The sequence below is a fragment of the Wolffia australiana genome, chromosome 11, assembly GCF_029677425.1.
Source record: "Wolffia australiana isolate 7733 chromosome 11, ASM2967742v1".
NCBI classification, from domain to species: Eukaryota; Viridiplantae; Streptophyta; class Magnoliopsida; order Alismatales; family Araceae; genus Wolffia; species Wolffia australiana.
The window spans coordinates 11,722,194-11,743,799 of NC_135845.1; the positions used below are offsets into that span (position 1 = coordinate 11,722,194).

The window sequence follows — 21,606 nt, forward strand, 5'->3', positions numbered from 1 at the left end:
GCTCCCACTAAAATTAATCAATCCATACATCCCTCACGTGTGCGGAAGCGGAGAAACCGACATTCACCTAGTGGGGATCGGAATCCCAAAACACATACTATGATCTGGAGTATACCCCCACCAATCATAATACATATCCTTGAGCACCCATCCCATGGGACTTGCAACCAATTGCAATATTCGATTGTAGTTTGGTCCCCAACGCTCATGCGACGTGGAGTATGCCCCCACCAACCACTGAGTTTGGTCTAAACAATACCTTCATTACTTGACATAAATAGATTTGCATGTAATCCTGGAGTATACCCCTACTAAACTACATGGTTCCTCTACCCCGGCCTTCTGTCATACACTAGTACTTAGTCCTGCCTCACAAATAAGTGAGCCTGGAGTTGACTCCACCAACCCAACTTAAAGGGATTTGGATCATAAGGCTATAATGAAGGACGACCATGCTTGAGTTCGTCACTCTCGCACTACGGCTTAGAGATGAATTTGTGAGGTTTTTGGTTTGGTCTCAGCTATCAGGAGGAGCACTACATGCCATCTCATATCACATGTCTTCATCTAGCACATATGAATAATACTTGTCGGGCATGGTGTAAGGACGTGAATGTATCTTGACTATCAATCATAGTCAAAATTTTAATCCCAATATCACTCTACATTGGATAACCAAATTTAGGGATCCTACATTAGGTCCATCTAAAATTTTCTAGTAGGCCATGCCATATAACATTCCACAATATAATATTGCACCTAATAAATCAAATAAATAAATGCAACATCAAAGAAAAATTTAATCACATCAAATCATTGCTAAATTTATAACTCATGAGAATCATGACCAATAAATCAAGAAAAAACCATTTAATCAATTTAAAATGGTTATAGAAATTTTATTGAATTTTATAATTTAACTCTTAAATTAGTCCATTCAATTATTCCAAATATATATATGTATTCGCCAAATTATGGAATTTATTCAAACCAAATAAATTAACTTCAATTTACTTTGATGAGTAAAAGCAATACATATTATTCCTATTTTTTATGGAATTTATTTGACAATAAATTATTTAAATTTTAAATTATTCAACTCAAATAAAGGGAAATCAATATTTCCAATTTATATTTATGATTTATTTGACATTGTAATTTAACATTTTTAATTTTTTTTTTTCGTGTCAAGAAATCAATAGTATAATTTTCCTGATTTTTCCAGAATTGTTCGGAATTTTTTTGTGCCTTAAATAATTTATTTCAAAATTATTTAGTTTTGACATGAATGTTCTGCTTTTTAGGGAAACAAATAATTTTTATCTTATTTCAATAAAGCAAGCATAACACAGTGGTATGGGAGTTCATCCCTTGTCCAAGAGGTCAGAGGTTCTATTCCCGTCGGGTGCATTATGGAGAAATCCATTTTTTGTGCCCAACTAATATTGGACTATTGGCGGCCCATCTATGTGGCGCGGGCCTTGGGGCCCCCAAGCCTCATTGGCGCACGCCAGGCAGGGTCCGCGCCTATGTGGCGCCGTCCCCTCGGGTCCCCATCCTCGCTGGCGCACGCCACGCGAGATCCAAGCCTAGGTGGCGTGGGCCCCACTAGTGGTCCGCCTACAGGGCGACCGCCACGCGGGGCACCCTTAAGGCCTAGCCTATGTGGCACATGCCACGTCGATTGAGCACCTAGGTGTCGCAGGCCCCGCTGGCAGCCCGCCTAGGTGGCACCCGCCACGTGGGACGCCAGCCCACGTTTGAACATGGCCGGGCCTGCCTGTAGTGGATCGGGTCTGACCCAGCTTGGCCAGGTGGCGCCTCGGGCGAGACCTGCCGTTAGTGGACCGGGTCAAACCCGATCCATGAAACATGGACCTCGCGCGACCTAAGCCGGCCTGTGGGCTGGGTCAAACAGACGTGGGCCATCGGTGAGCTCTTAGGGTCCGCCGCGGTGGAACGACCCCCATTTGGTCTGAACGGGGCCCCGTTCCACCCTAAGAAGTCCCTGTTTAAGCTGAAAGGGGCACCGTTCAGCCAAGGGGCGGTCCCGTTCAAACAGAACGGGCCCCATTCCGCCATAGGGAGGCTATGGGTCCCGTTCAAGCTGAATGGGGACCCGTTTCGCCTTGGACATACCCCGTTCAACCATTGAACGAGGTCCGCTCAAGCTCTAGAGAGCCCAGAACGGAACGGGAGGATGGTCCGAATGAGAATGAAGAAAAATAGTGCAAAACCATCTTTTGCACTCAATTTTGGATTATTTTGATGCAGTTATTCATCCGAATCAAGGCAAAACCTGGCTTTGATACCACTGTTGGGTTCTATAAATCAAAATGATTCCTATCGGAAGACTTGAACGAATCGAACGACATCAACAAAAACATTGAAACAACGTACCTTTCCACGGATCGCATCTGTGATTTCTTCCATCCCGGAGTGAGACGAGTTGAGCTGCTCACATGTGCAGCCTCTAGACGTATCCATGCAATCCTCGTCACGTCGAATCTCCTCTTTCTCCTTGACGAGCCCCGTTCTACCTCCACCGTCATCATTACGTTGTTCCGATCGCATCGGGCATGGAGAGGGGGTGTGGGGAGAGTGGAGAAGAAGGGGAAGGCCCCTGAATAATTCTGGCCTAGGTGAATTTCATTCAAGGCCTTCCCCTATTTATACTAAGTGGGTGTTTTCCAAAAAAATACCTAAAACTTAAGTATAACTTCCGACGTCCAAAAGACCATTTGCGTGTGACCCTCTAGGACCATGTATCAGTCTCGGTAACGACTCTAGTGACCCAATAACCTTTATTGGCCTTCCTAATTAATTAAATATATCAACATATAAATTAATTAATATTGAATTGATTTAACCCAATCGATAGTTTGAGTCTCCAACACGTGGGGTGCCAAGCTACACCTCGTGCTCTAGAAGATACAAAGGAGTGTATCTACTCACTCATGGAACCTGTTAGTCATCGGTTACCATGTATGTATAATCCCCCATCCACTCTAGGCTCCTTGGATGACTTAGGGTATGGTCAACTGTCAAACCCTCATCGGTCATCTGAGTTAGTACTGATCAATTTGGAAATCATTGAAGAACTCTTCCCCCGATATTTCACTTCCTTGGCCAAGGACTTGATCACATCATCTTCCTTGAGCTGTCTCCTCTGATGTCGAGGGTGGATGATCCCATCTAGACCACTCAATCATTTTTGTGAACTTCTTGATGTACCTAAACTAAGACCGTTTAGAATCCTTGATTAGAGACTCGTTGACCATAGTCAAAGTACTATCGTCTGTGTGTCTCAGGTCTAAGGACCACTTACACAACCGTGACGTGAATCGACCTGATTCACAGTTCATTATAATATTATTCAGGGATTTGTACGGATCAATTCAGTGAACTCTTTCCACTAAAGAGCATCCACTATCTATCCTTAGTTTCGCCATTTTAGTGGCTATGGGACCAGCCATACTCATCATATGAGTAAGGCTAGATAATGCAATTCTATCCGAATACTTCGATGTCCTTTTCGCGTATCCTTCGAATAGGAATGTTACGAACACATGCTTAAAGACTAGTGATCTCTGCATTACACTGTCATCATAATTTACTAAGTCCAATAATGTATTCACGGCTTTATTATAAGCATCACACGTGCACTATAATGAATATGTTGTATGAATTAACATGGAACGAGATTTGGAATGAGTATTTGGCTTGCCTGCCACATATGTTTTCATTAAGGCTTTAGTGAGGTATGGCCCTAAGATACCCCAAGCCCGTAATGTGAAACCACCCCTATCTCAGCACCGATGGTACGAGCCGTCGGAGTGCCAATTCCAGCAACGACATCCGCCTTGGGGACAAACGAGTCGTCGCACTTCGCCACCAGCCGGACCTCATTTCCAATGACACTTTGAAGACCGACATTACCACTGGGATAGATTCCTGTGCTACCATGGGTGAAGATACTCGTCTCGTGATGAGGACATAGCACCTCCAGATTATTATCCAATAGAGGAGCCATATGAGTATCAATATTGATATTACGAGTCGAATCCTACATCTTACCCGGCATGAGCCACACCCATCGTACTACAAGATGCACGGTATGATCCACCGGCTCATCCGGCACCATATCACGGTGGGTCACCGTATGCACCAGCAGCCCATCCCCACCGCAAGCACTAGTACCGACCTACAATACACATGACTAATATGCAGCTGACGGTAGTCGCAAGCGTTAATATCCATTGGGACCACCCTTGTTCGTGAAGACACTCCACACGCCTTATGTACCATTGCATCACTGTGGTGATTATGACCTTCTTGCACCATATGCGCCACCAACCTCATGCATATGAACCGGATAACACGCCCGCCACATTTACTATACGACCCAACCGATTTCACCTAATGCGCATGACCTAGAAGGGAAGCACATTGTGCTATGATCCGGAAGAGTGTTTGAATTGAGGTTCCCTTCTACGAGGGTACGAGGAATCCAAAGGATTATACTGACCAGGAATCAGACTTAGAGAGTTATTTACAGTGGTACGACATGGATGACGACTTGTGTGTCACATACGCCAAAGCTCGACTAGTAGGATAAGCTAAAATATTTTAGAAGAACAAGAAAGTTGCGGCGCGATGATGTGGAAATCCACCGGCCACTTGGAGGGTCATGTCAATTAAGCTTACAGATAAGTATATCCCTAAGTTTTACATGACACATCTACTCCTCAAGTGGATGGATCTCAAACAGGTATGCACAAGGTGGGCGATTATATTTAGGACTTCGAGGAGTTCCGCATGCGCTATCGCTTTGTCGAGTGCCCGCAAATCCAGATTTTACTCTTTGTACATGGCCTCCGATCAGAATTAGGCACTAAAGTGCTGGAACAGAATCCAGCAACCGTGGATCAGGCTTATAGCATTGTGGAGAGCAACGAGTTCTCCTATGAGGAATCGACAACAACACTAGGTGTGACTACCCAAGTTGCTACCACTACTTCAACTACGATGACCAGAACAGCCCCGACTATCGTATGGACTAAAGGAATTCCCACCACTCCTCGAAGTACTGCTCTACCACCAAATATAGTCACTACGATGCCCACTACATCTTCGGTCGTTTTGACTGCTCGCGCCCAAGTCGCGATCCGAGATCCGGTTTAGTGCTTCAAGTGAAAGGGCTTTGGGCGTAGCCAAACTAAATGCCCTTCACTCTTACACATCAATATTAGTGGAAACCTGACCGAGCCTTCAGAAGACGAGGATTTTGAGGTTGATATCTATCCAGGTGGAAGTCTCGAGGATGATGTTTGCGAAGAACATCTCAGGCATATCCAGATCACTACTGCTACCCTAGGGCTTCTCTCTCAGATAGTGAACCTATGAATCTAGTAGGATGGCCTGAGCTTAGAGGTCCCACGAGCCCAACAGGTCATACCACCTACGCCTCGTCCCGCTACTTCACTGGCCATATTGAAGACTATGACAGCAGCGCCGAGATGCCCGACTCCACCAACTCGAGGATCCACCTCCGGACCGCGGAACCCTACGCCAATGATCATATTGCCATGACCGTTGAGTCAGTCGGCCAACGCCTCCGCTGAGCTCACCCAGTGCACATTGATCTTCTAGGTGTACGTCTAGATAGGAAGGTGTACATGAAAGTTGATCATCGATAATGGGAGCAATGTAGTTTTCGAAGACACTACTGCTTGGCTAGGCCTCACATTGATGCCACATCCGACGCCCTACAACGTGTTGTGGATTGATGCCTCTACTCTCTCAGTAAAGTCTCAATGCCATGTACCATTGAAGATGAGAACCTATGATGAGAAGGTGTTATGTGATGTGCTGCCAATGAAGATTGGCAGTATTATATTGGGCTGACCTTGGCTCTTCGACCACGATGTTCAGCTATCCGGATGAGCCAACCTGTGCTCATTTATCTATGGAGGACGACGACTATTATGGTATCCTTCGACATGAATGCCAACTACGCCCACTCTAGTCGACTTGACACCTTTACCTATGCCAAGAGCTCCGTTAATTACTAATGGGTGCATTTTAACTTGAGAGCTCAAGCGAGAAAGAGGCTTCTTCTGTGTGCAACACTATCACTCGGGATATCCTCAGAGGATTCCTCTTGTGATTCTGTTGTGCCTGAGTTGACTGAGCTTATAGCTGGCTTTGGCGATGTATTTCACGAAGAGCTCCCTAATGAGCTCCCACCCATGTGAGGCATACAACATGCAATTGATCTCATTCTGGGTGCATCGCTCCCGAACTTACCTCATTACTGAATGGATACGATGAGCTATACAGCCAAGTGAATGAGCTATTATCGAAAGGCCTTATATGAAAGAGCCTTAGTCATTGCGCCCTTCCTGTGCTCCTAGCCCCGAAGAAGGACGGAACATGTCATATGTGTTGCGACTCTTGCGCCATAAATAAAATAATGGTGAAGTATCATTTTCCGATTCCTCGTGTGTAGGACCTATTTGATATGATGGCAGAAGTGACATCTTGTCGAAGATTGATATACGAAGTGGGTACCATCAAGTTTGCAAAGATGAATGGAAAACGGCCTTCAATATCAAAGATGGTCTGTCTGAGTGGAATGTCATGCCGTTTGGGCTTTCTAATGCCCCTTGTATGTTCGAGCGATTGATAAACGAGCTCCTATGCCCGTTCATTAGTAGATTTGTCATCGTCTACTTCAACAACATCCTGATCTTTAGTGGTTCCCGTACAGATCACTCACAGAATTGGGGAGAAATGAGAGCGGCACTGCAGTGAGAGAAGCTTTAAGCGCACCCGGAGAAGTGCAGTTTTTTATGGTCAAGCTCTCTTTCATCACATTAATTTTATCGGCTCATGGAGTCTCACTCAAACCAGCCAAAATTGAGGCTATGACATCTTGGCTAAAACCCAACGACGTCCATGATGTTGTTCATGGGACTAGCAGCCTTTTATTGGCAGTTCGTCCCAGGATTTAGTGGCGTCACTACACCCATCACAGTCCTAATTGGGCTTGAGAAGTTTGAATGGATGAAGGCAGCTGATAGGTCCTTCGAGGAAGTTAAATGCCTCCTAACTGAGTCCCTTGTACTACGATTGCCCGACTTCAATAAGGTATTTTGAAGTCGCGTGTGATGCGTCTGCCGTTGGAATCGGTTGTGTCCTTAGCCAGGGTGGACACTCCATCGAGCATTTCTGTGAAAAGCTAAATGGTACAAAACGTCGATAGGATAACTATGATCGTAAATTTTTCACCCAAGTAAAATGGCTTCGACACTGGTGACATTATCTCCTCTCGAAGGAAATTGTGCTCTACTCGGACCATAGTGCCCTTCGACACTTACACGACTAGAAGAAGGTCAGCGATCAGCACGCCCGCTGGATCGCCTACTCACAGGATTACACTTTCATCATTCGGCACAAGAAGGGCAAAGCTAATTCCATATCAGATGCCCTTAGTCAAAGTCCACTTGTCCTCATGTGATGAGGACACGAGTTCTAGGGTCTGATCAGTTTCGGCACGACTACGTGGATAGCCGTGATTTCTAAAAGATTGTTACTGTTCTCCAGGATAGACCAACATCTGAATTGCAGGATTATAACATTTCATATGGCTACTTCTTCCATGGGAAGAGGTTCTGTATACCCCGTATGTCATGTGCGATTCTCTCATCTGGGAGACTCATGCAGGTGGTCTTAGTGAATATTTTGGTGTCAACAAGACCATCTTGGCATTGGAACACCAGTTATACTGGCCTTCACTAAAATGAGATGTAGGCAAGATTGTTTCCAGATGTTTGACATGCTCTAGAGTGAAGATGACCAAGTAGAATGTAGGGCTTTATGCACCCCTTTGGGTGCCGACGCGCCTTTGGGATGACATCAGCATTGACCTTGTCCTAGGTTTGCCTTGGACTCAGCGATGGCACAACTCTATTATGGTCATCGTAGACAGGTTCTCCAAGATGGAATACTTTGTGTCCTATTCGAAGACACCATATGCATCGAAGGTAGCAAGCCTCTTCTTCGACGAAATTGTCCGTCTGTATGAGGCACCCCAGTTTATCGTGTTTGATCATGACGTATGATACAAGCTATTTTTGGAAGACCCTATGGGTCTTTATGGGCACGAAGCACAAATTCTCCATGGCCTACCATCCTCAGATGGATGGGGGAAATGAAGTGGTGAATCACAGCCTGGGAACTTTGCTCCATTCCATCGTAGGGGATAACCTCATTCGTGGGATCGCCTGATCCCTCGAGCCGAGTTTGCTTTTAATTCATCTGCACCACAGGATGTACTCCGTTTAAGAGCGTGTATGGCCAGATACCTTATAGGCCCCTAGACCTCATTCTAAAAGAACGTCAGATTCAAACCTTAGAGGATGGCCTTGCATTTGCCCAACATATTAGAGATTTGCATCATGACATCCATGCACGCATTGCATCGCAAAATGAAAAGTATAAGGTTGCTGCTGATATAGGTCGTAGACAAGTCAGGTACACCAAGGGAGATCTTGTTATGGTCAGGTTGAGGCCTGAGAGCTACTCTTGATGTAACACGACGGAGGAGTCGAGTGGCTCATGCTACACCACAGGGGGAACTACCGCGAAAGTGATAAAATGACGTGATAAGATGCGTGCGAGGATACCAAATCAACGAGAAATATGTTTAAAGCCAACTGATCCAAGGCGTAATTCAAAGGATGACACAGAGAAGGGTTGTGGCCTCGCCAAGCTCCCAATGAGTCGTGTGATCAACTTGAGGGCCGACGGAGTGAGGGACAATTGCCGTCCGAAAGTGTTTATGCTGTTGACGTGAGCGAGCAGATCCGACGCCACCAAGGATGGATCCTATCAAGTGATAATGGTGAATCCTACAACACATGTAACTGATCTTAGGAAGAGGAGGAATCGAAGACCGGCATTGAAAGAAATAATTATACTACAAAAATAAGGAGAGACAAGTGTGACTTGAGTTCTGTAGCGTGGACACTCGGGTTGCACGAGAGGGAGACGGGATGGTTCAGACCCCGCGTGGCTTTTGTTGCAATTGATGTGAATGCGAGTACTTTGGGGCATGGTGAGAGCTGCCCCCTACAGGTCACACCCCATGTTGGAAAGGGGAAGAATCGATGCCCGGTCCACTAACGGGATCGTGGAAGGTAAGCAAGACCTGTGTCGCTGATCTTGCAACCTGGTGTGTGGTTGACGGCCTTCAAATAAGCGATAACCAGGGTAGTAACGACGAGAGCAGGGACAGAACTTTGAGAGCACAAGGTGGTGTATCAACTTGGATGCTGGGTCATAGACTGGAGGGGGAGGTCACTGAAGCGTGACTTTGTGGACTCTTGAGGACACCCAGTAAACCTAGCGATAGGGTGGGTGGAAAAGTTGTGGATATGATGCCTGGGGTGGTTATCAGGGGATAAGTTTGATGTGGGGAGTCTTCTGGAGCACTGTGGGGCCAGGAGTAGATTGAACGGCTACTGAGAGTGCCGTTGAGTCCGAAGAGAATCAAGAAGGTTGGGCCACGAACCGTAGGGGTAGGAGTCGTTGCCTCCATGCCAGGCTTTTGTCCGGGATAGTCTGCCAGGGACCATCTACGAGCACTGACACCAGTGGGCCCCACGCTGGACAAGGTCGATAGCCCAGAATGAGAAGAAAGAGGCACCGCGGTGGGGTGTTTGCAATCCACCGTCGGCAGTAGGAATGCTCATTGCTTGACCAGAGGGTGAGATAGCCTAGCCCCCGGAGGATTCTCGCAACAGCTCAGCTTAGCCTTCACCTAGGAGAAAATATGTGCAACCATACTCTTGTCGAGAAGGAAAGAAAACCTAACGAACAACAATCCTAAACATTGTCTTTTTTTGTCAAAAACAACCAGTTCAAGAATGGCGGTGCCTCCCCCCTCTTTTTTATGGTGAAAGAGAAGGGGGGGGGGGTTTAAAAGTGCCCTAATGGGCCTCCTTTAGGGGAAGAAACCCAGTGGGCTTCTCCCCTAAAGGATCCTCCAAGGGGAAGAAGCCATGCATGGCTTACCCTCCTTCTAGGGTGTAGACACAAACAAAAGTATAAAAACACAAAACTCACATGGGGGGGGGGGTACACACGCAGGAGGGGCCTCCCCACAGCCAAGGGTGAAGAAATAAAACAAAACGATGCAAAGATGACCTCCGTAAAAAGGACGGTTGATAACACCCTAATTTCTGTCTTTATTTCATGATTTTAGCATGATTTTATGCATTTAAAGAGCTTAAAATTGGGCTGTTATCATATATTTACATGAAAATAATGTTTTCAAGTAATCTCTGATTTTTCCATAATTTTTTGTTAATTACATGAATTTTTAAGGATTTATTGAAGCTCAAAATAATTATTTTTGAATGAAAATGGCATATTTAATATTTTATTTCGACATTTATCAGCATGGGAATGAATCAATGAATTTTCTAGAATTTTCTAGAATTTTTTACGAATTTTTAGGATTTTTCTGAGATTTATTTGAAGAGGAAATGTATTTATTTCAAGGAAAAAAAGTATATTTATAATAGAAAAAGAATTATTTTTATTATTTTTGAACTTTCAAGGGCCTTTTTGCGAACTTTCGTTGCAAAAAGACCCTGAAAACAGCTCTCGATCGCCACTGCAGGCGTAAAGATCCAATTTAAAATTTTACAGGGTTTTATTGCAATTTTTAATACATATATTTAATGTTTTTAGGAGAAATCGGAGGAGAGAGAGTGCGCCAGGGGCATATACGCAATAACTTTTGGGCGGCGTCCAAAAGCAATTCCAGGCTTTTTAAGGACTTTTCTGCAAAAAGGAGGATTCAAAATGCGCCAGCCAATGAGAGAGCGACACGTCATTGCGTGTTTAAAAACGAAACTAATAAATAAATCAATTTTAAATCCACTGGATTAAATTGGTTTAAAATTGATTTATTAATAACTTTTGATCCTGAAGTCCGATTCAGATGATTTTTTTATGGATTTGTTCGCCTTGATCCCCTATTTCTATCTATATGGTTAGATCATTCAGATCAATCCTACATTGATAGATAAATATTAAGTACTAAACGGGGGTAAAATGGTGATTTTTACCATATAACCTAAGTATAAAAGCTAAATTTTGAGAGGGGGAGCTCATTCTTGATGGTTCTCTATCACAGCTGCAAGACAGAGAGGAGCCCCAGCCTGGATCAACAGTTTCGGTACTTTTTCCTTTCATTGTATTTAAACTTTTATGCATTTTGAATGAAATAGGTTAAGTTGTTTGTTTCTTCATCTCTATTCTGATCTGAACTTCCAAATCGCTTGGCTTGAGCGGCATGTACAAGCCCTGATTTGGATTGAGAGGAGAAATTGAGCGATTCACCTGGGCATTCAATTGCATTCCAAAAGAAAACTCTAAAAAATTTAGTTTTAATTCTTAGGATACTCAATTACCCCATTTTAGTTCTGAATTATCAACTTGCAAAAATCAACCAAACCCAAATTAAAAATTCCTACCAACCTCTCTAATTGAATTCTTTGATCCATCCAATTGGATCAATTAATTCAATCTAGAGCCCACATTTCTTCCATTCTTCTCACCTCTTCTACCCCCCTTTCTCAATTCTCATCTAATTAGGGTGACTTTATCCTCGTTGAAGATCAAATTCACTCTAATTAGGATTAAAACACCAAAAAGATAATCACATTGAACTTCCTACTTGCTTCCCTTGGACGACACTCACACTTATCACTATACATGTTAAGTAGAGTTTTATAAATTTTATTGCATAAGCTAGAATTCACAACGACAAGGGCTAAAAATCCATAATTTTCACCCCTATTTTTGGCTTATCAACGGTCCTCCATCAACTCTCTAGGGGTCGCTACGAAGCTCCATGCTTGTAGTGTCGGGCCTTTCCCAATAGCATGTGTGATTAGCAACAACGCCTACGTTGTAGGCATTCCCACTGAATTGGGGACCTGTTTCACCTTCAATGTTAGTGCTCTAGTCTGATGCCAACCTATGCCATCCATCTCCCCCAATCTTGACCCCTTTGAGGCATGAGCATATCAAGTCAGTACTAGAGGAGATAATTAACGCTGTAGGGGCACAGTGGGACCGCAAAGTTTCTGGTTCCTTGGCAGGGTCAACCATCTTCAAACGACATGTGGATATCAGAAGTGGATATTTAGCAACTACGACCATCTTTAACGACACGCGGTAGGGTCGACCATCCTCATCCAGCCTTAGCACGACATCTTGAGTTCTAACTCGTCAGAGTCGAGTTCCACCCCCAGTGGGAGGATGATGGAGGACCATGGAGAAGTTCCTATTCAAGCTCGCCATCAACCGCAATGTGATGCCTGAGCCAACGCGAAGAACCGGACCTTCAAGTACACAGCTTGACAAACGATTGGGTAATTTATACAGTTTATTTATTTATGCATTTCTTTTTGTGTAAGGACATTTAATGAGCCATCTGTTTGGGCCTAGTCTTTGCTTTATGTTGTAAGTTTTTTTTTAAGTTGGCCCATTCAGAGAAGGTCTCTCGATTTGACCATTCCCCTACCAATCCATTAAGGCAACCACCCTTATATCAAGGGGGGTAGGCCCTAGTGGATGACCAGAGTTCCATTAAGGCAACCACCCTTATATTGGTGTTTTGCTTGTTCTCTTCCTGTTCTATTTGGTGGGTCCCACCACAGATCTGTCGGAGTGGGAACAGTTAAGGTCGACAATCGACGGCGAAGAACAAATTTGGCCTCGCCAGAACTCCAAAGGGTTGATCGACCTTGAAATTGCCAGGATTTTCACTATTGATTTTGTCAGATTGAAAGCCCCAACCAAGTTCTCTACATTGTTGGTGGATCCGCTCACCGTATCAGGAAAGTGTGGGAAAGTCCTCTCCATCACCGCTTGTTTGACGTTCTCATTTGGAGGAATTACTAAGGTTTAAACTGGGAAAAGATGACGATCGTCCCCCCCCAACTCTGTGGATGTCCCGTTCATCCCTCAGCTACCGTTGCATTTTACTACGGAGTTCTGGCTGTTTCCGGCCCCGCTGCGTCTTTTTTTCTTCTAATGTGACGACCGTGGAGTTTCGAATCGTCCCAATCTTTACAAGCGTTCGGCAACGACTCTTCTAGCCAAGGAATAAACTGCTACACGGATACTGTCCATCGAAGGGGAAAAGGGGTGATCCATCGACGATTGACTACCCGCATTCTCTCTCGGGTGTTTAAGTGATCGTGTAAATCGCCTGTTGAAGAGATCCTTTCCCTTTTGCTGGCAACTAGATATTGGACCTCTGGATATTCAACGGATTCCATCTGCGCAATCGCCATCGCTTGCTAGAATTGAAATTGTATTGAAGCTTGATGATGATTGGAATCATATTGAAATATTGGATTCATCCTTGATCACGTCGCCTACACCGTGGAATATCTGCATCATTTATCCAGGTCGCCGCTTACAGGTCCACTTATCTCCTCTTTATTTTACAGCATGAATTATCTGTTTCATTGCCGACCTTGAAGTTCCTCTGCCTGAGAATTATTATATAGGATTATCCACTTCAATTGTGTGATAGGATACTTCCTTCCGTGGTGTTGACCTGATTCAGCCTCGAGGAAGGTCAAGACGCCTCTGGGCAGTGATTGCTCATCCCACTTCGTTCATGTTCGTGACCGTCCATTGGTCATTGGGAGCCTTCCGACTCCTGGCTTTTCTCTTGAGTAGTCTATCGGCTCTACGGTATTATTCGACGGCCATTGAGTACTATTCGTTATTTTTTTTTATTTAAATGTTGCACCATTTATTCCCAGCATCCGATTCATCTATTTTCTATGTTGTAAACCAATCCGACGAGTTCGTCGAATTGATTTACATCACAAAGTCATTATCAGAAGCTTAGCCATATTTACTAGCCTTAACTTAATCTTGAATATTACTGACTTTTATCTAATCGCTGGCAATTCAACCATCTCCAAGCTTCAACAATCTTTAAACTAGGTAAATAATCCACTACTTATAGTTCCTCAAATATTATCCTTCCTTAACCATAACTCAAGTATGCGTTAGTACTTGTGCCATTCTATGCTGATGTATCTTAACATGGATCACCTTGTTGCCCTCTTGTTATTCTCAAGGAAATGGATCACCTTCTCATTATTCGTACCAACTAAAGTGTCTTATGTTTTTTCTTGCAAACGTTAAGCCGTTAATATTATGTATCATGGAAAGAAATTCAACCAGAATGATGATGCTTGTTCATGTTAAAACTAAAAATGAAGAATGAATATGAGCATGAGGTTAATTGAACAACAAGGTTACTCTTTATGTAACAGATAACAATTTTCCAAGTACAAGCCCAATCTCCTGACCCCAATCAATAATATTCAGCACATCATCAGCACTAAACGTACCTCAACCATTTGAATCCTGAATAAACTCTTTCATGCCATATATCTAGGATCCCTGTTTCACTTCAGTAGGCACTATCATAGAATATACCATGGACTCATGTACTCGGTCTGCACCACAACCCTCCTAGCTCATAGCCAAACAAGTGGCTATAAGACATATCAGAATGAACCTTTCATTTATGATAATATTCTCAAATTCCTTGAGATAAATCCAATGTCTGCACAATGTGAGGGTCATTCCTGGTGACATTGACTAATGGCTGATAAAAAATACCATCATCAATTTCTTGAGCCAATCATACTTTTTGTCTATTGATTGATTGAAATCAAGCAGATCATGTAGCGGGATTATTGATGACATATTTTTTATTGCAAATCAGGTACTTGAAAACTTAAGCTATTGCATCGGAGAATTGAACATGCCATGTAGTGCTCTATTTATTTTTAAATAAATTCAGTAAAATCTATCCGACCATCAAACACAAATGCATGGAAAGGGAGAAGGTGTCATTATCCTAGTTGAAATAATAATCTAAACAGTTATCTTGTAATCCTGAAGTTCCACCAATTATTCTATTTTGTTGATCATGCATCACATGAACCTGCAATAAATGATTAGGGTTTGACCCTTGATGCGCATGTACCCTTGAGCTTTTTCCATACACCGGTAATGCAATATGATAACTACCTTCCTTCACAATAGTATACCAGCATGCAGCCTTGAATTATAGTGTATCTACTTCAGCCTTCTATAAGAGAACAGGGATTAGTCCCTCGTCCCAAGAAAAATAAAACCTGGACTAAGCTTCGCCAACCTGACATAAAGGAATTAAGATCCCGAGACTAGTATTGAGTACTAATGCTGATTTTGTAGCCTTTGCACTACTGACCAATTTTTTTCAGGTTGGTTTGTATTGGTCTTTATCATTGAGGTGAATCATATACACCCCTTATTTATTCGTTATAATAGCTTAAGTTAGTTGAAGATAAATGGTCCATATTTATCATATAAATTAAGTTATCAGATTTTTAGTGCACCTCATAACTAGGAAGCCGTTACACATTTTTCAGCTCTGCTAGGCCAGTCCTAGGTTGTTCACGAATGCAAGACTTAGTTAATTTTTTTAAATTTATTAATATTACAAAATTCTAAAATATTTTCAAAAATCTTACAAACTCTTATCAGTATCATTTAGGCATTTGTTCGCTGAAGTTGCGTATAATCATTTTCTTCGATATTGTAACCATCACTCTAGTTCTGTCCAAAACTCTTTTTTCGTTTTTTAATTTATGCTTTCATATTTAAATGCTCTCACCTTCCACATTTGGTTCATAATTTTTTATTAGTGACGGACCTGGTAGCTGAAACCACGGGTTTCCTAACACCCCAAATAGTCCTAAAGGATTAATAATATTACTCACATACTCATATTTCTACCTAATCTCACACCTAGAGAGTTACCTTGCACATGCATTGCCAGCTCCTGTGTGCATGTCTATGCAAACATTTGTGCACTTTACTAAGAGCTGTTGTAAGAAGTTATACTTATACTCAAAGGTCTTCACAATTATGTTTTAGTTTTTCCTTTACTCTAACTACTTATATTCCGTTTTGTCATCGTTTTAACTATCCCATTATTTCTATCCCAAACTTTATTTTTCTAGGCTCCAGTGCAGCCATTATTCTTGGATCTGCTCTGGTTGATTTTCAGATCAAATAAAGAACAGAACTAAATCATTGGGTTTGGAGGAAACCAGATCATACACTTGGACACTCTTGTATTGCACACTTGATCTTTCAGGCTTGGATACAAATGGTCGTGATATCCAAAAATTAGAATGCTTCAAAATAAAAAAAGGTAATCTTTAGGCAGAAGTTATCTCAGTTTTTCAGAACCTCCAAATTCTGGAACTAGCACTTATTCTTCCATACAACCACACCATATACGAGTGCTACATGCAAACTCTCACACCCTTTTCCATCACCTCCTAAGTTTAGTTATGTTAACCTTTTGTGATTTCTTAGAATAACAGTATGAAAAAAGTTCCTGAGAAAGTCTTCCCACTCTTCAAGATAATATACGTTTTCTTTCACTAGAATTGCTGATATCGGTCTTCCTCGTCATTCTACCAAATCACTGATTTTCTATCATAAACACTATTATAGCCCCTTTGATTGCTGTCATTTTTCTTTCACTGTTTCTCATTGAGCGTCACGTGGAGCTAAGAAGGGAACTGAATAATTATATTTGAAATAAATTAAAGAGGTTTCCATTCTACAGGTTCTTACGAAAGGTTTTTCTTCCATCGGCTAAAAACAATGTATCGTGTAGAACTAACCCAGGGTTTTTTTTCCCTTTGTCCTGGAAACCACCCAAGAAGGTTATATGAATGTATGCTACATCAATCATATGTGGAGTGCACTCCCAAGTTGCCAAATTACAAAGTAGAGATATATAGAAGAGGTATCACCACATGTCATTGAGGCATTGTGGAAAGTGAGCAGCCTGTTCTTTTCCTTGTTGATTCAGCCATGGGTGAAGAGCCAACATCACCACACATGCCAAGTGTCATCGTATTGGCCACATAATGTACACAGCACCTAGGTATGACATCGTGCATTCCCACCTCCAATGTGTCACGTGATGTGCCACTCAACTGGTCTGTTAGAGGCAAGGGCATGACATGCACGATGACCTGATATTGTTAAGTCTCTTAAAATGTTGATTACTTTCCCAAGCTATGGAAGGTCGTCCTAGATCATGAAGGAATAGTGAGTGCATGAATGTATTGTATAGGTGGCTAGTGCACTACTCGTTCAGTTCCCTTGTTATAGTCAGTGTCTAATGGTAGCTAGATATGCATGACACCACATGATATCATGTCATATACTCAATACAGGCCATTGAGAGCAAAAACTTGCACATATCATATCAACTAACAACTTTGAGGCCAACTACATAAAAACTCTTCTAATTATACTCCTTATAACACCCTATATTTGGTATTTACTTTAAGTAATAAGCACAATTTTATGCATTCGAAAAGTTTAAAATATGGTTGCTAACACATATTTTTGTGTTAATTCATTTTTTAAAAATAATTTCTAATTTTCCCTAGATTTCTCTTAATTTATGAATTTTATGGAATTTATTTAAGAGGGGAATAATTGTATTTAAATGGAAACGACATGTTTAAATATGAATCCGAATGCTAATAAATATGAGGAAAAATTATTGAATTTTCTATATTTTTCTAGAATTTATAAGATTTCTTGGGAATTTATTCGAGGAAGAAATGAAATTTAAAATTCAAAATGGATATGTTTATAGGGAAAATACGAGTTTAAAAGCAGTTTATAAAGTCAGAGGGATTTTTGTTAAATTGTCATTGCAGTAATGACCCTAAAATAGCTTCCGGCTGGTCATTGCAAGCATCAGAATCCAATAAAATTATGCCCAGGATTTTATTGAAAGGATCAGAAATTTCTATGTTTATTATGGCTTTTTAAGAAATATGGGGGAGAGAAAGCAAAAGGGGCATATACAGTTTTTTGGGCAGCGTCCATTTGCGCGTTCACATTTAATCAGGGAATTTTATAAAAAATTACGGTAAATTCTCTCTGGGCAGTAAGTTTACCTCCTGTGTGGTGCATACACCTCATACACGAGAGGTGACGGGGTGCTGTGACTTCGTGACACTTAAAAGGGCACACAGGTATGTGGCACGCTGACAAAGAACCCACCATTTTGAGTCTTATAATTTACAGCTAATGAGAGATTGACACATCATTGCGTATAAGGAAAAAACTAATTAAATAGATTAATATTGGTCCAATGGCTATGATTGGCCACAATTCATTTATTAAGCAATTTTATCTTGACGTTCGATTGAGGTCAAATTTTTATGGATTTGCTCATCTTGATCTCCTCTTTCTACCTGCATGGTTATTCATTCAGATAAAGCCTACATTGAGGGATAAATTGATTGCTTATTGGGGGTAAAGTGGTATTTTTCCATTTAACCATAGTATAAAAGCACAATTTCAAGTTGAGGAGGTCACTCTGGAGAGGGATCTTTCTCAGATGCAAGACATAGATAAAAACCAGACTTGTATGTCTTTGTATTTGAATTTTTAATGTAATTTTGATTAAGTGTTATTGAAACTTTTCATTTTTATTCTTGATATTTGTCTGAATTTAGAATTTTCTAGACTTGATTGGAATGTACAAGACCGTACTAAGACCAAGAGGGGTGAGCATTGAGTTGATCGAACTATCCAAAATGTAAATTAAAACAAGAAAAAATTATAAATGTTTAAATTATAGTAAGACTAGGGTGTGTTAAAGAGATAGTAGTTAGTGAATTTGGTTACCCAATTTTCCAAAACAATGAAAGTCAAATTCCCTTCTGAACCTCTCTACTTGACTCCTTTGATCCATTTTATTGGATCAATGAAGATAATTTAGAGCTCCTTCTATTTTTCTTACCTCTTCTACCACCCTTTCTCAATTCATAATCTAATTAGGGCAATTTAATCTCTATTGAATATTAAATTAACTCTAATTAGGGTCAAATTATTCGAGTAGATCACTAGTTGAATTCCTTAATAGCATCCCTTGGACGATACCTTTACTTATCATTACACGTCTTAAGTTAAGGTTTTCAAATTTGATTGTGTACGAAAAAATTAACAACAACAAAGGATTATAAAATTCCAAAATTTGCCCTATTTTTTGGCTTATCGATTGGCGCCGTTGCCGGGTAAGCAACGCTAAGGAACTTCTATTTATTTTCATTTCTATCAACTGAGTGCTTTTTAGTTGTCTTCGAAATATTTTTGATTTAATTTTCTATAGAGTGCCTTTTATTAATCTACTACAAATTCTTGCACTAAATTTTTGAAGCATATCTAGCAATCATGTCTCCATTTTATGGGGAAAGTTCTCATTATAATGAGCTGCATTAAAATTATCACCAGGATCATTGTTTTTATAAAAGTTCTCAATCTGAATATTTTCTGGTTCATATGTACTCCTTGCATCATCGTGAAAAATTATAATGTGACATTGATCATTACATGTATGATTTTGACCCTTTTTCCAATGATCATGCACATTTTTACTATTTCAAATCATTAGAGGTGAGGACCCCTACATTTTATTTCAATAATATCCTTGATCATGGTTTCCACACTCATGCCATACCCCCTTTGGACCATCCACACTATGAGTGGGGACAATCACCATCATTAGGACTTTTCTTTACAAGTTCATTGGAAGATGCTTCAGCTTCATTTTCCAAGGAGCATTATGTATTTGTTAATGACTTTGAAATGATTCAAAAGAAAATTTATCAGCTTGATGAATCAAAAGAGAGTGACCAGTTTTTGAAGAATTATTTTCTTGAACATGAGAATGAGTTCAAACATTAATGTCTTTCCAAAATGATTCTACTCCATGTTATGATTAGAGGATATCGTACTAAAAAAAATGATTTATGTGAAAGGGGATAATACTTGTTAAGGATTTTGCATATGGAGAAAGATATTTGTAATTTTTAAGGATTTATTAGCAGAAAGTGGTCCTATGGAGAAAGATTATTGTGTCAAAAAATGAAAACTATTAAGATGGAGATTGCTGAAATATTGAATTTACATTTTTGTGAGGATGAAGTACATGGGTATGAAGAAATTCAATCAGAATGTTATACTGCCTCGGAGTTGATGTTTCATGATATGGAATAAACTGTGGAAAGAGTTGAGGAAGGACAGGTTGAATGCACCCATGCTCATCTTGAAGAGTATCAACCTCCTATTCCTTTTCCAGAAGCACTGAGTAGTCGAATTATATGCAAACCCACATACTTTATGAGTGGAGAAGAGATGAATGAATTTTCAAGATCTGATTCTCTTGTTAAATTGATAAGCCGAAAATAGGGGTAAAAACTATGCAATTTTTAGCCCTTGTCGTTGTGGATTTTGGCTTATGCAATAAAATTTATAAGAACTCCACTTAAGACGTATAGTGACAAGTACGAGTGTGATCCAAGGGAAGCTAGTAAGGAATTCGATTTGGTGATTGTATTGGTCGTTTCACTCTGTTTAAATTGAATTTGATCTTCGATGAGGATCAAGTCACCCTATTAGATGAGAATTTAGAAAGGGGGGTAGAAGAGTTGAGATGAATAGAAGAAATATGGAGCTCTAAATTGGCTTCTTTGATCCTAAGAAAAGGATCCAAGAGGTCAATTAGAGAGGTTAAAAAGGAATTTTTAATTTGAGTTTGGTTTGTTTTTGCAACTTTGATAATTCAGAACTGAACTAGGGGTAATTTAATCTCCTAAGAATTAAAACTAAATTTTCTTAGAGTTTTTCTTTGGAATGCAGTTGAATGCTTAGTTGAATCCCTCAAATTCTCCTCTCAATCCTAATCAGGGCTTGTACATGCCGCTCAAGCCAAGCGATTTAGAATTTCAGATCAAAACCAAGAAGAAGAAACAAGAAATTGAACTAATCTCATTCAAAATGCACAAATCCAAATACAATCAAGGAAAAAGTACCAGATAACTTGATCCAGGGTGGGACTCCTCTCTGTCTTGCAGCTGTGATAGAGAACCATCAAGAATGATCCCCTCCTCTCGAAATTCGGCTTTTATACCCAGGTAAAATGGAGCAAATGACCATTTTACCCTTAATGAGTAATTAATCTATATCTATCAGTACACGCTTGATCTTGATGATTCAACCATACAGATAGAAAGAGGGGATTAAGACAAACAAATCCATAAAAAAATCATCTCAATCGGACTTCTGGATCAAAAGTTATTAATAAATAAAGTTAAACCAATGTTAACCATTGGATTTGTTCATTTATTATTTAATTCATTTTTTTTCCTCCGCGCGCTGAGGTGTCGCCGCCTCATTGGCGGTGACGTTTCAACTTCTCCCGGGGGGCGCGTCCTCCTGCTGCCACGTACCCCCTGCGACTTTTAAAAAAGAAAATAAATAGAAAGGTAAGAAAACAAGTGTATGAGTTTAGCTCGCACGTGGCGCATGCTTTTTAAACCGCGCAGACGAATCCGCATGTGCCACGTCGTCGCCCGTGCGTGCGGTCCGCATGCGCCGCACGGGCGGTGAACTTACCTC

General features: G+C 41.1%; 1 long non-coding RNA gene across 1 annotated transcript; it reads left to right on the forward strand.

Moving 5' to 3' along the window:
* The first annotated feature begins 12,734 nt into the window (after nt 1–12,734).
* LOC144709509 (uncharacterized) lies at nt 12,735–13,859 on the forward strand. The gene is made up of 2 exons (XR_013583047.1): nt 12,735–13,510; nt 13,625–13,859. It is a non-coding gene; the product is annotated as an uncharacterized LOC144709509 (long non-coding RNA).
* The last annotated feature ends 7,747 nt before the right edge of the window (nt 13,860–21,606 follow it).